Below are 13,164 nucleotides of genomic sequence, written 5' to 3'. Positions count from 1 at the left end.
TCCCGAGGGATCTGACCAGTGGTCCCCTGCACCCTGGAAGGTGTGTCACCAGGGACATTCCAAACACTTGGGCAGGTCTGGCCACCCTTCTCGGGTTTCAGACGACTACTGCCTCGCGGAAGGTCACAGCTTTCATAGACGGAGCTGCTTTCCTTTAGACTGCATTGTATGCGTACACGCTCGGGCTCTGGGTGTCAACCGGGATGTGGAATATAGCGTGAAAGTCACCGCAGGACGAGACACAGCAAGGACAACAGTGCCATATGACAGAGCCCAGGCACAGGCACATCGCCCCCAGCCACTCACTGAGAGCACTTGGAGATCAGAGGGAAAGTTTATTTGTTCTTTCATATATCTGTATCTATAGCTGCATCCTCTTCCAAAGGACTACTAAGTTATTAATAAACACTTGTTCATTTGGCCCGGACTACATAATTAATGCGGTTTAGAGGCGCTCCGCTAATGGTGGCAGCCAGGTAGGGTTTAATTATTCAAGAAGACTTACAGGATTCAAAAGGGACGTATGGGACTTAGAGATCTATGACTCAGAGGAGGAAAAGATACACTTTGCAAACCGTGTTGCACCAAGACCCTTGTTGTCCCTGGAGGCCTGGAGAAACACAGTGATTCCCAGAGCCTGCTCTTTTCCGGGCCATACCACACCCCTTCCTCCTTTCCTTGAAGCAAACACCCTGGGTTCACGTGCAGGAGACACCTCAGAAACCAGGCGCTCAAGATGCAGTCTCACCCAGGGCCTAGCAGCACTCTGGGAGCATAATCAGCTCCCATAACAGGGTCTCAGGGGTGGAAGATGACACTTTCAACATTGCTGTCGTCCACAGAACACGACATTGAATCAGTGCAAACGTCCTAAGATCCATCAGTAACAAGTGACACCGTTAATCAGTGCATTTCTCGCCCTGATCAAGGGTCAGCTTCTGAACACGCTTCTCTTACTTCAGAAGAGTAACAGGTAAATTCCAGATCAGCTGGAAGTTCTCACTGTGTAGATATTGTGGAAAGAAATAAGAAAGTACCTAGTGCTAAGATACACACCTTGATCAGAGAGAGTTTGACTCCCTATGCGACTTTATTCCAGCAGACACATCTACATTCCCTGATGGAAGTTGTGAACAGCAGAAACGCATGGAGCTCAGGGATTTCCATCTGAACTGTGCTGTTTGCCAGAAAGCCAATCACATTGACAGCAATTTTCAAACTCATTTTTGAGCCCATCATTCATCATCAGAACAAATAATAACACAGCACTTACTTGGCTACTTTCTGATGAAAAAAATGACAAAACAAAAAAAGAAAATTGCATGTAAAAAAAGGAAAAACGCAAACAACAAAAAAGAAGCCATTGGATAGGTTAGAGTTAGGTGACGAAGAACATAGGAAAAATAACTTTTAGGATCATGCTGTAGTCTACAGACATAATTTTGGGGCATGTTCCTAAGAGTTCTGTCTCTTGTCCTGATTCTTCTCAAAGCTGTTCATTACTTTGCAGTTTGTTGCACTAATCTGGTTCAACCAGCATCTGTCTGTTTAGAACTTCAAGGTGGGAATCTTCACTCCTGGGATCCATCGTAAGAGGTCACAATGCTCACAGGTTCTGTCTTCACAGTGCACAAGCTCTTCAAACTTAGCATGTCTGCAGCTCTGTTACTTCTGCTCCCCACTTTACCACCAAACCCATTTCTCGCCTCCATGTCCTGTCTTGGTTCTTGGCATCGGAGCCTCCTGGGTTACATGCTGAGGAGTGTGGTGATGGGATTCCTCTCCCCTGATGGCTTCTGTCCTCTTAAACTCTCCTGCCTCTCACACAGCCTTGCTGCATTTCAGTGCGTACAAACTCATAAATGACCACGGTTATTTCCCAAATGCTGCTCCCTTCCCAGTGTTTTCCGGCTCCATTTCAGCCTCATACTTTTGTAGGTTACGGTAATCATTGCATTATGCAGTTAAGGCTGTGTTATTTCCTACAGGTAAAATGCATTAATGGCTCTGAGTAGCAACCTGACAGGCTGCTGGTCCCTATTAGAGGACTCAGGCTCTGTGATCTGGCCCTTCTTCTCCCTCCTGCTCTGTTCCTCTGGGCCCAGTTTCTTTCCACCTTCTACCTACTCACACTCTCTGAGTTAGGCCCATATGGTTCCCTCTGCCGGGAAGGGCTCTTCCATCTTTCCTGTCTAGTTCTCACTCAAGTTGAAACTCAGCCTTTATCATCTCCTTCAAGAGCTTTGGCAGAGATTAAGTGAGAGTACGACCTGTGGGTCTGTGGTGTGGCTCTTCCATGAACATCTCCTTTCAGTCATCTATATCGTGGGGTAGAGGAAGGCTGACTGGGGAAAACCATGATGTTCATATATCCAGAAATTCCAGAGTGTGTGCCACAGCCAGTGTTTACTCCCGAATCCGTCTGAGGGTGAAGGATAGAGGGAAAACATCGGTGGGACACTGGGGGGGTCACACAGATGCCACGGTGCCTCAGTAGCTGCAGGGAAAATGTAACACAGATAGGAAAGAGAGGCAGAGCACAGTGGGTCCCAGCAGCACGAGGCCTGGAAGGAGCCCGGGAACGCTTGGTACCTCAGGGAGGAGCTGGGCAGGAAAGCAGACCTCCTGCAGAAGGCCCCTTCGGCCCATCGTGTGGAAGCCGTTCGTCAGCTGTGTGTGAACACAGACATCCATAGGAAAGCAAGAGCTAAAGGAAAAAAGGGGAACATCCAACAAGCCTGTAAGAGACCCATACTTGGGGACTGCCGGGACACCTAATGAGATTTCCTGGGAGGCTACTTTATGAGCAAGTTAGGGCAATTAAGATGTTAATATCACTGTACTTACATTCACAAACTCCTGGGCCCTGGAACCCAAGTTTTACTTGTTCCATGTTCTCATTCCCCATAGTGGAGCATCCTCCTTTCCTCTGCTCCCCTACCTCAGCTACAAACCCTTGGGGGGCCGCTACCCTGATCTTTCCTGGGCCTGCAGTCCCCAAATACTACGTCAGCTAAGGAGCCCATGGGAGCTAATCCAGGAGAAGTGCAGAACCTTAGGGAGGATTGGGTGACGGAAGTATCATTTTCTAATTTGTAACTAAAAGGAAACTAGCAAGCTTTCTCATAGACAAAGAAGTGATAACTATCAAAGCACTATTAATCAAAATGTGTTCTATTTCCTACCAGGCTTTGCTCATTAGGAAAATGAGGGAGGGGATTTGTGCACAGGCACAAATCGAGGTTCTTAATGCTAAAGAGAGCCGTGCACTGTCTGAACTAGAAAAACATCCCCCTCCAGCTCAAAGGAAAGAACAATTAAACCTCTCAGTGCATACAGTTATTTCCAGGGTCACTTAAGCTTTCTGTAACTGTACCAATGTTGAAACGAAATTTAATACCAAAGAAAAGAGACTTGTTTAGGCCTTGAAACATTGTCCCTATTCTCTGTATCTAATTTCAGGATTACGGGGACGGCCTTCTCTGCCACATTATCGAAGTGTCCCTACAGTCTGTGCCCATAAATAATGGATCTAGGAATCATGTTTGGAAATCAAAATCAATAAAATCACTGTCTTTCTACTAATAGTTGTAAATAATGAATACTCTCCTTGTTGACTAAATCTTCACAATACTGCTGAAAGAAAATCAGGCGTCTAGATAGGGTGCGAGAGAGCAAAAAGTGCCCATATCTGGGACCTGGACTGAGAGGATTCGTTATAACTAAAAACTGTAAGTGTACCATCTAGAACCATAAACTCAATTCTGCCTTTGGTTTTGCAACTATAGCTAAAGCTACCACCGGTTTGCAGTGTCTGTTACTGGCGGTGGAACTGAGCATGGCTAATAGAACCCAACAAAGACTGCCTTGGAACACATAACCGCCAGTCGATCCTCAGGTTTTGGACCGTTTCCCTCTGTAACAGACGGGAAAGGACAGTTTTGCAAATGCCTTGGGTGGTATAAATACTTGTCAAAGACATCTTTTCCTCTTGTTTCAGACCCCACTAAAAGCTTCTGTGTTCTCAGATGTCCTGCGTGGATGCTCACGGGAGCTGTGCCGTGTCTGAGCAGAGAATGTCTCACTCAGCACTTACCGTTTGTGCTTCAACACTGAAATCATCAAATTCTTAGAAAAGGTGGTGAAATAGCTTTGTTAAAAATTGTGATTTTTTCCCCCACGAGAAACCTGAGCCTTTTGGAGTTTAAAGAAATCCTACACCTCTGTGCAGTTCCATGGCATAGCTGGATCCTGAGCCCCATGCCCACGCGTGACGGTGATTATCCAGTAATTATCAAGTGTTGTGGTGTGTGACTATGCGGCGATCAGAGATTTATAGTGGGATGGAGCCCTATATTTTAGGTCTGTTTTTCTTTTCTCTTATAAATTGCTGCTATTTTAAATCACCAATGAAGGTCCATAGATTCCTTCCCCAAAACACCTTTGTGCACTAATTTTTCGAATTCAGATTCTCTACATTGCTTTGCGGCATTGAGTAAGATAGAGATACTGGGTAGAGGAAAGAAATACTATTAAGTTCCTAGCTATTTAAAACTGTGAAAAGTGCTAGTGTAGAGCTAGACATGCAATGACAAGAGCGACTACAAAGAAGGACACCTCAGCCCTGCCAGAGAATAACTACTAACTCTACTTGGACTTCACATAGAGACTTCTACTATTTAGAAGTACAGACTTTGACAGGTACAGATGAAAATGCTGAATTGTGTAGGCAAAAGATCTTAAAAAAACACAAAACACACATAAACAATGCATGAAAGCAGTAAGAGAAGACAGGCTTCACACAGGATGTGTTTAGCAAAGACTTCTGAGTAGGATATATAGAAAAAGAGGTGAAAGATAAGGCTAGGATTATACTAAACACCAAAGCAGATGTAAGATGTAAGTCCTCCATTTCATTTAACATGTTCCTGCATTTGTTAATGGAAGACTTAACTGCCATTACTCAGACTGATGAGAAGGAAATGTGTCTATATTAAAAGAAAACTTTTTTATCTGTATAAAAGAGACCTATGAAAGATATTACATACTTCTTAAATGAATGAAAAATCCAGTCATTAGTGGATATCTAGACTATGTGCTGGATTTTCAGAATTGCTGACATTTTATTGTAAAGACAATACAAGTTGAATTCAAATGAGTTTTAATTGAAAGTATTCCAAAATGTGAACGTTTCCCCTCATAAGATGTATTCTAGTTATCACCACATGGTTCATATCTGGCGACGGTGAGCACCAGTGTTGGGTCGTCCATTCAGTCATGAAGTGATTGATTTTCTTTTCCTTTTCTGCTTTCCAGGAGGTTATTTCTAAATAGAACTGCCCTTTACTGACAGGTTTTAGTTTGATGTACTATGAGCTTCTTTGGGGAAGAGCAGCATCTGGGAGTAGTAGCATTAATCTAGTACAGAAACATTAGTGGCTTGTAAGGATTAATTCTATTTTAAGAACCTTTTACAATCCTTGAGTGTACACATGCTCCATAATAACTCGTTTCCAATTTCTCAACTGTCACATCCTTAATATGGTTGTTCGCTTTATTTCTTCACAGTTATTGATTTGAAACTTTGCTATGCATTCTTTACAAAATATTTTTAATGATTCGTGTCTTTCTGAGAATAAAGCAATGGCTGACAGCAGGGCTGTTGGTGTTTCAAGCTTCCTTTCTCTTGCAGCATGTGCAGAGCATAGGCTTTCTCTAATTAAGTTCCATTTCTTCTATGCTGCCAGCAGAAATTCAGGTTTAATTTGTAAATTCAGATTTTTAAAGTTCCCCTGAGCATCCACCAAGTTAATCCCAGGTTGAATTGAGACCGTCATCAACTCACCCAGCAACTGCACAGAAAGGACCCACTCACTGTATTCGAGTCCATGAATCCCCACTGGAATGAAGGGGCAGGAGACGGAGATGGACGACTCGCTCCTGTCCGTCTCCTCACTGGTGCTAACTATGGGGAAACCAGTGGACTTTCTTCTGGGTACTTGCAGGTGACTGCAGTGAGGCCATATCTTATTCCTGCTTTAGCATGATGGATTATAAGATTTGATGGTCACAGGCATGAAATGTTTTCTTTATAGAGGTCTACTCAGAGGCAAACTTGGTATGCCTGGCTGTTTCTGGCAGGGTAATTAAAAATAAGTAAACACAAGGGAGCCATAGTCTAATATTATTCTTTGGATTTACTCTATTTGATCTTGCAGAATTTAGAACCTCAGCCTAGAAGGTTATGGAGGAAAGCTCCTTACAAATAGACGCATTTCTTTCGACAGGTGCTATGCTAAGGACATGACAGTCTTTGCGTCCAGAGAGATCGCGAATTGAATGTGGGCATGGAGCAGAACTTTAGCTCCTCATCCTGCGTTGCATCTCAGATCTTGTGGATGATGTTTAGTACTGTCTGCTGGCACAACAGGCCCGTCTATGCACTTAATAGAGTGAGCATGCCACTTGGATATGGGAAAGCTTACTTTACACCCATTCACTGGGAAATATTTTCTGGCTGAGAAACAACATAGGCTAATATTAATTTGGTAAATTTATGAGCCATTTACTCCTCTTTGGTAATTACTTGTATACTCAAATAAATTATATGTCTGCAATATTGTATTTTTCAAGGTAGGAAGCATCTGTTAGAAAAAGTAAGGGGACTGGGCATGCCTGTGTACACTTTTATATATAGACTTATTCAATCATTCTGATTAAATATATTCCTGTGAATTATATGGTGAGAAGCATATGTTTGAATGATCAGGTTTCTTTTTGCAAGAGAGCTAAGGCATCCTTCAGTGAATTGTGATGATTACCCTGAATGTTAGAAGGTGAAAAAAGGAGAATGAAGAACTTAATTTGCATCGTAGTGAGTGCTGTGCCACTTGGCACGACCTCCCTTGCTAGCTCAGGGCCCAGCCTGCAGCAGGCAGACACTTGCCAAAATTCTTGGGGTGAGTCTGGGCTTTGATCTTCCTTCATCATTCACTTACTACCCTGGGGACAGGAGGGCTCCGGATGGCAGGACAAGAATGCCTCTGCTTTACCTGACAAACAAGATCTGGATTGGGGTGAGGGTGGGGTTAACCCCCAAAGGTAATTTCATGAAGTACAAACCATTGGATCAAGCCAGAACAGAGGTGTCAATCTGTGTACATCGCTGATTTCTAAGCCTTGCTTTCACTGCCATAAAAGGACACTTTGAAAGTTAACAGACGTCATGCAGAATCCTCTAAGTGATTCAATTTTTAAAAAGGCAAATCTGCTTTAAAAATCTGATTAATATTCTGCTTTGTGACTTAAACAATCCATATTCAACCTCTTAATGAGCTTTTGACTGTCACAGTGCTCCTTGTGTGTACTTGAAGGTGAATTGGAAACAAACGTAGTGAAAACCTGGAAGGAATATCCAATTACTCTAAGAATGTCATCCAACAAATATCTGTCTATCTACCTATCTATCAATCTATCATCTATCTCTCTATTTATCTATCTATCCTTTGTCTATCATTTATCTATCTATCATCTATCTATCTATTTGAATATTTGGTCGACGCATTTCTATATATGGAATATTAATAGTATACCTAATTTAAAGGAGGATTGAAAGAAAATTATTTAATGCATACTTTCAATGTTACTCCTAATATATGATTTTACTTTGAAGAGTATAAGTTTATATAACTTCCAGAATCAAAAATATAGTGCACTGCTTTTACAAATAGTTGTACAGTGTACTAGGAATTTTCCACCAAGTCCCTAACACAATAATGTATCATTAAATAATATAACTATTCTATGCAAACCATTATTTTAACACACTTAACACTTAAGATTTAAATCTTTTTCCTTATCAAAACTTGGCTCTTTGTAGAACCAACTCTTTACATACGTCCTATAAATAGTAACAAATATTTCTTTAACACATTAATTATTAATTACACAGTTGCTAGAACTTACCTTTTACTACTGGTTATTGCTACAAAGAAAAAACGTTAGAACAAAAATGTATTTCATTATTTTAACGGTAGCTAGCTCAAGATAATAAAATTTATTTTTATCTCCTAGTACTCAACATTAAAACGAGCAAACACTGAGCTCCATGAAATCCTTACTAGGGCCTTCACTTATTTTACAATAAGTCATTTTGCAAAAGCAAGATGAAATCAAAATTCATAAGTTCTACAAAACCATCCTGAGATAGGGCAGATAGTTAACTTGAAATAAAAAAAAAGATTATGCTTGGATCCTTGTTGTTCTATTCTTAGCCTGTGATGAAGAGCACAAGAGAAGCTCTGGAGAAAAAATATGCTTCTGTGAATACAGCGTGATGAGAGGACGTCCCCTGTCTAGCTGTGGAAGAAGTCAAACCTTTGCATGTGGAATCTGAATGCCAGCTTTGCCATCTGCTGACCTTATTTGTCCAGACACAGAGATATTTGCAATCCAGCACAGGAAAATAATTTGGTCTTAGGTGATTATTATCGAGCTTCCAAATAGTTCATGGAACATTTATTTTCAGCTATTTTACCTCTAATATGCTTTTATTATAAATAACCACAAATCATCTCGAGTACCCATTATTGCCACAGTGCCCACATCTAATTATTGTGTACCATATAAAATGTATCATGCTGCATAGAAGATATTCTGTAGCTGTGAACTTTTATTGTATGAATATCTACTCATGTATGTTTGAGACTTCAGCCAATGTTCTTGGAATAAAAGGCAGATGGATCTTGAAACCAAGGTTGGGTTTAAATATATGCTTTTTTTTAGCGTTTGAAGTATGATATATTGGATCCACTCCTACTCATGGAAAAGTAGAATGGCCTTGGAGGACTCCTTAGTGGAGATTTAATAGAGAAAGTAGAGTGAGTAATAATAGATGAAATTTAAACGTCCATTTATGAGCTGGAATAAATCACTGTAGAAGCTCAGTGTTCTAAAGCCAGAAAGATTTCCTCTTGATTGCTTTTTTGTCCTACAGTAGTTGAAATAGACATTTAAAATATATTAACAAAGAAAACTAATCATTATTAGTAAAGTAACCAGAACTCGATACTTTATTTCTTTTTTTATTATTACACTCATCTTTGCTAAGATCTTGTGATGTGAATCAATATAATTTTTGACCATGTGAACAAGTTAATGATTTACCATAGATTTATAGTACAATTCATTGGAGAAATTGATATATTGAAAGAGTTTGTGTTCATACACATAGTATACATTTAATTTGCATACTCTCATTCTTGCTTGAAGATTTTCCTCGTTAACCCAACAGCCTTCGCGGAGTCCAGAGAGTTGCTAGAGCATCAAATGCTACGTCTTAGCTGAAGGCTATTTGGCACCATCTGTGCTATGGATTTATGGTGAGAGAGGAAACATCTCGCAAAGGATTTTTTGGAAGGTACCTAAGGACTGTTGGACCTCAGGAAGACCTAGAAATGGAACAGCCATTTCCTCTTCCTGTTAGGAAGAGCAGGTCATGTCAACTGAGCTACGTCTATGTGTTAGGAAGAAGTATTTCTTTGTCACTTCTCACACTGGGGTGTAGGATCACCGGTTGGACTAACACTCCTGCTTTTTCTTTCTACTTCCCATCTGCAGAAGAAGAGAAGTGAGTTACTTGACAGGTAGCTCTAGAAGGAGGATTCTCTCTCATGCTCACCTCAGCACATGACTTTCTCCTGCTGTGAATCTCTCCGCTATGGGTAATATATTAGGATTTGCTTCTCATCGTTCTGGTAAAAGGCTCTTTGGTCCCACTAAGTATTGGGTTATGAGAAAATAATGTGGTTTTGGATAAATCCTTTAGAACTTGAATTGCCTATTTTCTATGTGTGCTCTGGCAATCTTAATTCTTTTGGACTCTAATGTGAGAGGCTGATAACAAATGATATTGTTTGAACCAATGTAACCTATGCCATTCATTACTGAATGAACCGTATTCTTTCCCATGAAAACATCCTATGTTTCAGCAATGAATACAGACACAAAGGAGTAGAAAATATGACAGAAAGTGATTCTTTTCCTTAAATACTGCAAGAGTTCAGCATCAGTTAATGTACTGCCGTGGCTCACTTTGGAGTCTTCCCTTTACTGGTATATAGTGACCTTCTAATCAGTTTTGGCTAGGTGTCAACTTTGTCTGACAATAGGATAGCTCTTCCTGATTGCTTTCAGACTCTTTTTTCATAGAATATCATTTAATTCCTCCATCAGTCTGTGTGTGTGGATGAGGTGTTTCTGTTGTAGGCAGCATATACTTTGTTTTTGACCCAATCTGCTACGCTGTGACTTTTAATGAGGGAGTTAAGATGACTTACACTGAGAGTTACCATTGACAGGTATTATATTATTTTTTCATTGCGATTTTCTGTTCTATTTCTCTTGTGCAACTACTTTCCCCTTTAGCTGGATTTTAAAATTTGGCCTTTTTGGTGTTGTTTACCCCTTTCTGTCTAGGAATCATTTGAGTATGTTTTGCAATGCTGATGTGGTGGTCATTAATTTCTTTAAGTGCTTCTGAAAACTAGTATTAAACAGATACCACAACTGGACAAAAACTCAACATAAAAAGAAAAATACAGGGCAATATCCCCAATGAACATACATATAAAAGTCCTCCACAGGATACTTTCAAAAACAATGCAACAAATCATTAAAAATATCATATATCATGATTCAACTTGCTTCATCCCTAGTATGTATGAATGGTTCAACACATATAAGTCAATATATATAATATGTTACGTAAAGAGAAATAAGAATAAAAATCAGGTGTGTATCTGAATAGCTACCAAAACAGCCTTTGACAAAAACCAACATTCATTCATGATAAAGAATACCTCAACAAAATAGGTATAGAAGACCCTTACCTTAAATTGACAAGAGCCATTTATGTCAAACTCACTACCAACATCAGACAAAAATGGGGGAAAAAATGAAAGTGTTCCCTCTAAATACTTAAAGCGTTAGCCAGCATTATTGGGCAGAGGAAAGATATCAAAGAGATTCTAACAGGAAAGAAAAAAGTCAAGCTATCCTGACTTGCAGATGACATGATTATTTACATAGAGGATTCAAAAGTTTCCAGCAGATGACTCTCAGAACTAGTGAACAAATGCAGCATAGTGGCAGTATATAAATGAATCACAAAATTCAATAGCATTACCAAAAGTGACAGACTTAATAAATTTCCAGTTGAAATATCAAACAATATTTTCCTCAGAACTAGACAAATCAATTCGAATCAGAAGAGGCCCAGAATAGCCAAACCAATCCTGAGCAAGAGAAAAGCAGGAAGTATTACAATCCTGATTTTCCAGCTGTTACTATAAAGTTACTGCAATAAAAACAGCATGGTACTGGAAAAAACAGTCACACTGACCACTGGAGTAGAAGGTTCGGAGACAACCACTGCTCCTTAAACACCTTCAGTCTTCTGTTTTTGACAAAAGGATCAGTAACATGCATTGGAGTAAAGATAGCTCCTTTTACTAGGAAAGCAGGCAGAAGAATCAATCTAGATCTAGCTTGCTTACTGTACTATAGTAAAAGCAAAATGGATTGACCATCTAGATATAGGAACAGAAATATTATAACAGCTGGAAGATGACATGGGGACACAATTGAATCCATAGGCTCAGGCAGACTTCTGAATAGAAATCCAATAGTGGAAGAAAGGATATGAAGAATCAACAAATGCTTCTGCACAGAAAGGAAATAGTCGATAAAGAGACAAACAAATGAATGGATACAAAACTGCCAGGTATTCTACTGCTAGGCTACTAATATAAAGAGCTAAAAAAATTAAAACTCAAAACAAACGATGCAATCAAAGAATGGTCAGTTGAACAAAGTAGACTCTGCTCCAAAGAAGCAGCACCAGTGGCCTAAGCCTTTAGAGAAATGCAAACCGAAACACCTCCGAGAGGCCATCTTACTCCAGTAAGGATGGCTGTCGTCAAGAATACACATAACAAAGTGCTTGGGGAATGTGGTAAAAGGAGACGGGTTGTACTGTTGGTGGGAATTTAAAGTAGCACAACCAGTATGGAAATCAGCAGGGGCAATCTTCACAATTCTAGAGCTGGGTGTACTGGTGCCTGGTTGTGATCTCAGCACTCGGGAGGCTGAGGCAAGAGGATCACCTTGAGTTTGAGTCCAGCCTGGATTACATAGTGAGATCAAGGCAAGTCTAGAATACCTAGCGAGACCCTGTCTCAAAAAAATAAAAAAAAAGACAAACCCTAAATTAGGGAATTCCATTTGATCCAGCTCTACCTCCCCTGTGTACCTTCCTAAAAGAGTTAAGGTCATCACATTACAATGAAAAATGAATATCCATGTTTATTATAGCACACAGTAGCTACATTAGGCAGACAGTGTAGCTGTCCATCAACAAATGAGCAAAAGATGTGTCATGTACATACAATAGAGTATTACTTGGCGATAAAGAAGGATAGATGTGAGTTACTTGTAGGAAAATGGATGTATCATGAGATCTCAATGCTGTGAAATAAATCAGACTTCTTTTTAACATGAGAAACTCAAACTATAAATAATTAAATTAGCAAAATAAAAAGAGAGGTGGTTGGAAACAGAGGTGACTCTGATCAGATGGGCCAAGGATCTGTGGAAGAGGGGAGAGAAAAGCACAGAGGGGAAAGTTACGATGCAGTATGTGTGTTCCAATCCCTTAAGGTGAAGTAATCATTTCTATTCGAAGCATGATTCTGGCCCATTCGCAACAGTTGTAAAAAGCATTCCACGCTAACTGCTCATTCCCTCACTGAGCCTCCATGAAGACGTGGAGTTTTATCTGTGGGATATCGGTCTGACCCTGACGTGTACACAGTGGGAAGTTAGGGTTGCCGCCCCTTCACTGCAGCCCTCTTTCCATTGTGGCCAGGCCAGGCCCTGGGACCAGGCGGATGCAGGCTTCTCCCCCCCGCCACCGAGGCTCTCAGGTGTTCTGTTAATGGCAGAGGCAGGCACAAGGAAGAACACAGACCGAACTGTGCTTATTTGTGTTTTCTCTTGTGATCTTCTCAACCCACTTCTTTTGCAAATGTCTCCATCATCAAGAATGTAGTTTCATCATGCACAAAAAAAAAAAAAAAAAAAAAAAAAAAAAAAAAAAAAAAAAAA

Source organism: Fukomys damarensis, unplaced genomic scaffold (assembly GCF_012274545.1).
Source record: "Fukomys damarensis isolate Sample0158 unplaced genomic scaffold, DMR_v1.0_HiC HiC_scaffold_2, whole genome shotgun sequence".
Classification (NCBI taxonomy): Eukaryota; Metazoa; Chordata; class Mammalia; order Rodentia; family Bathyergidae; genus Fukomys; species Fukomys damarensis.
The sequence above is the reverse complement of the archived record's forward strand: the minus strand, read 5'-3'. Positions refer to the sequence as shown.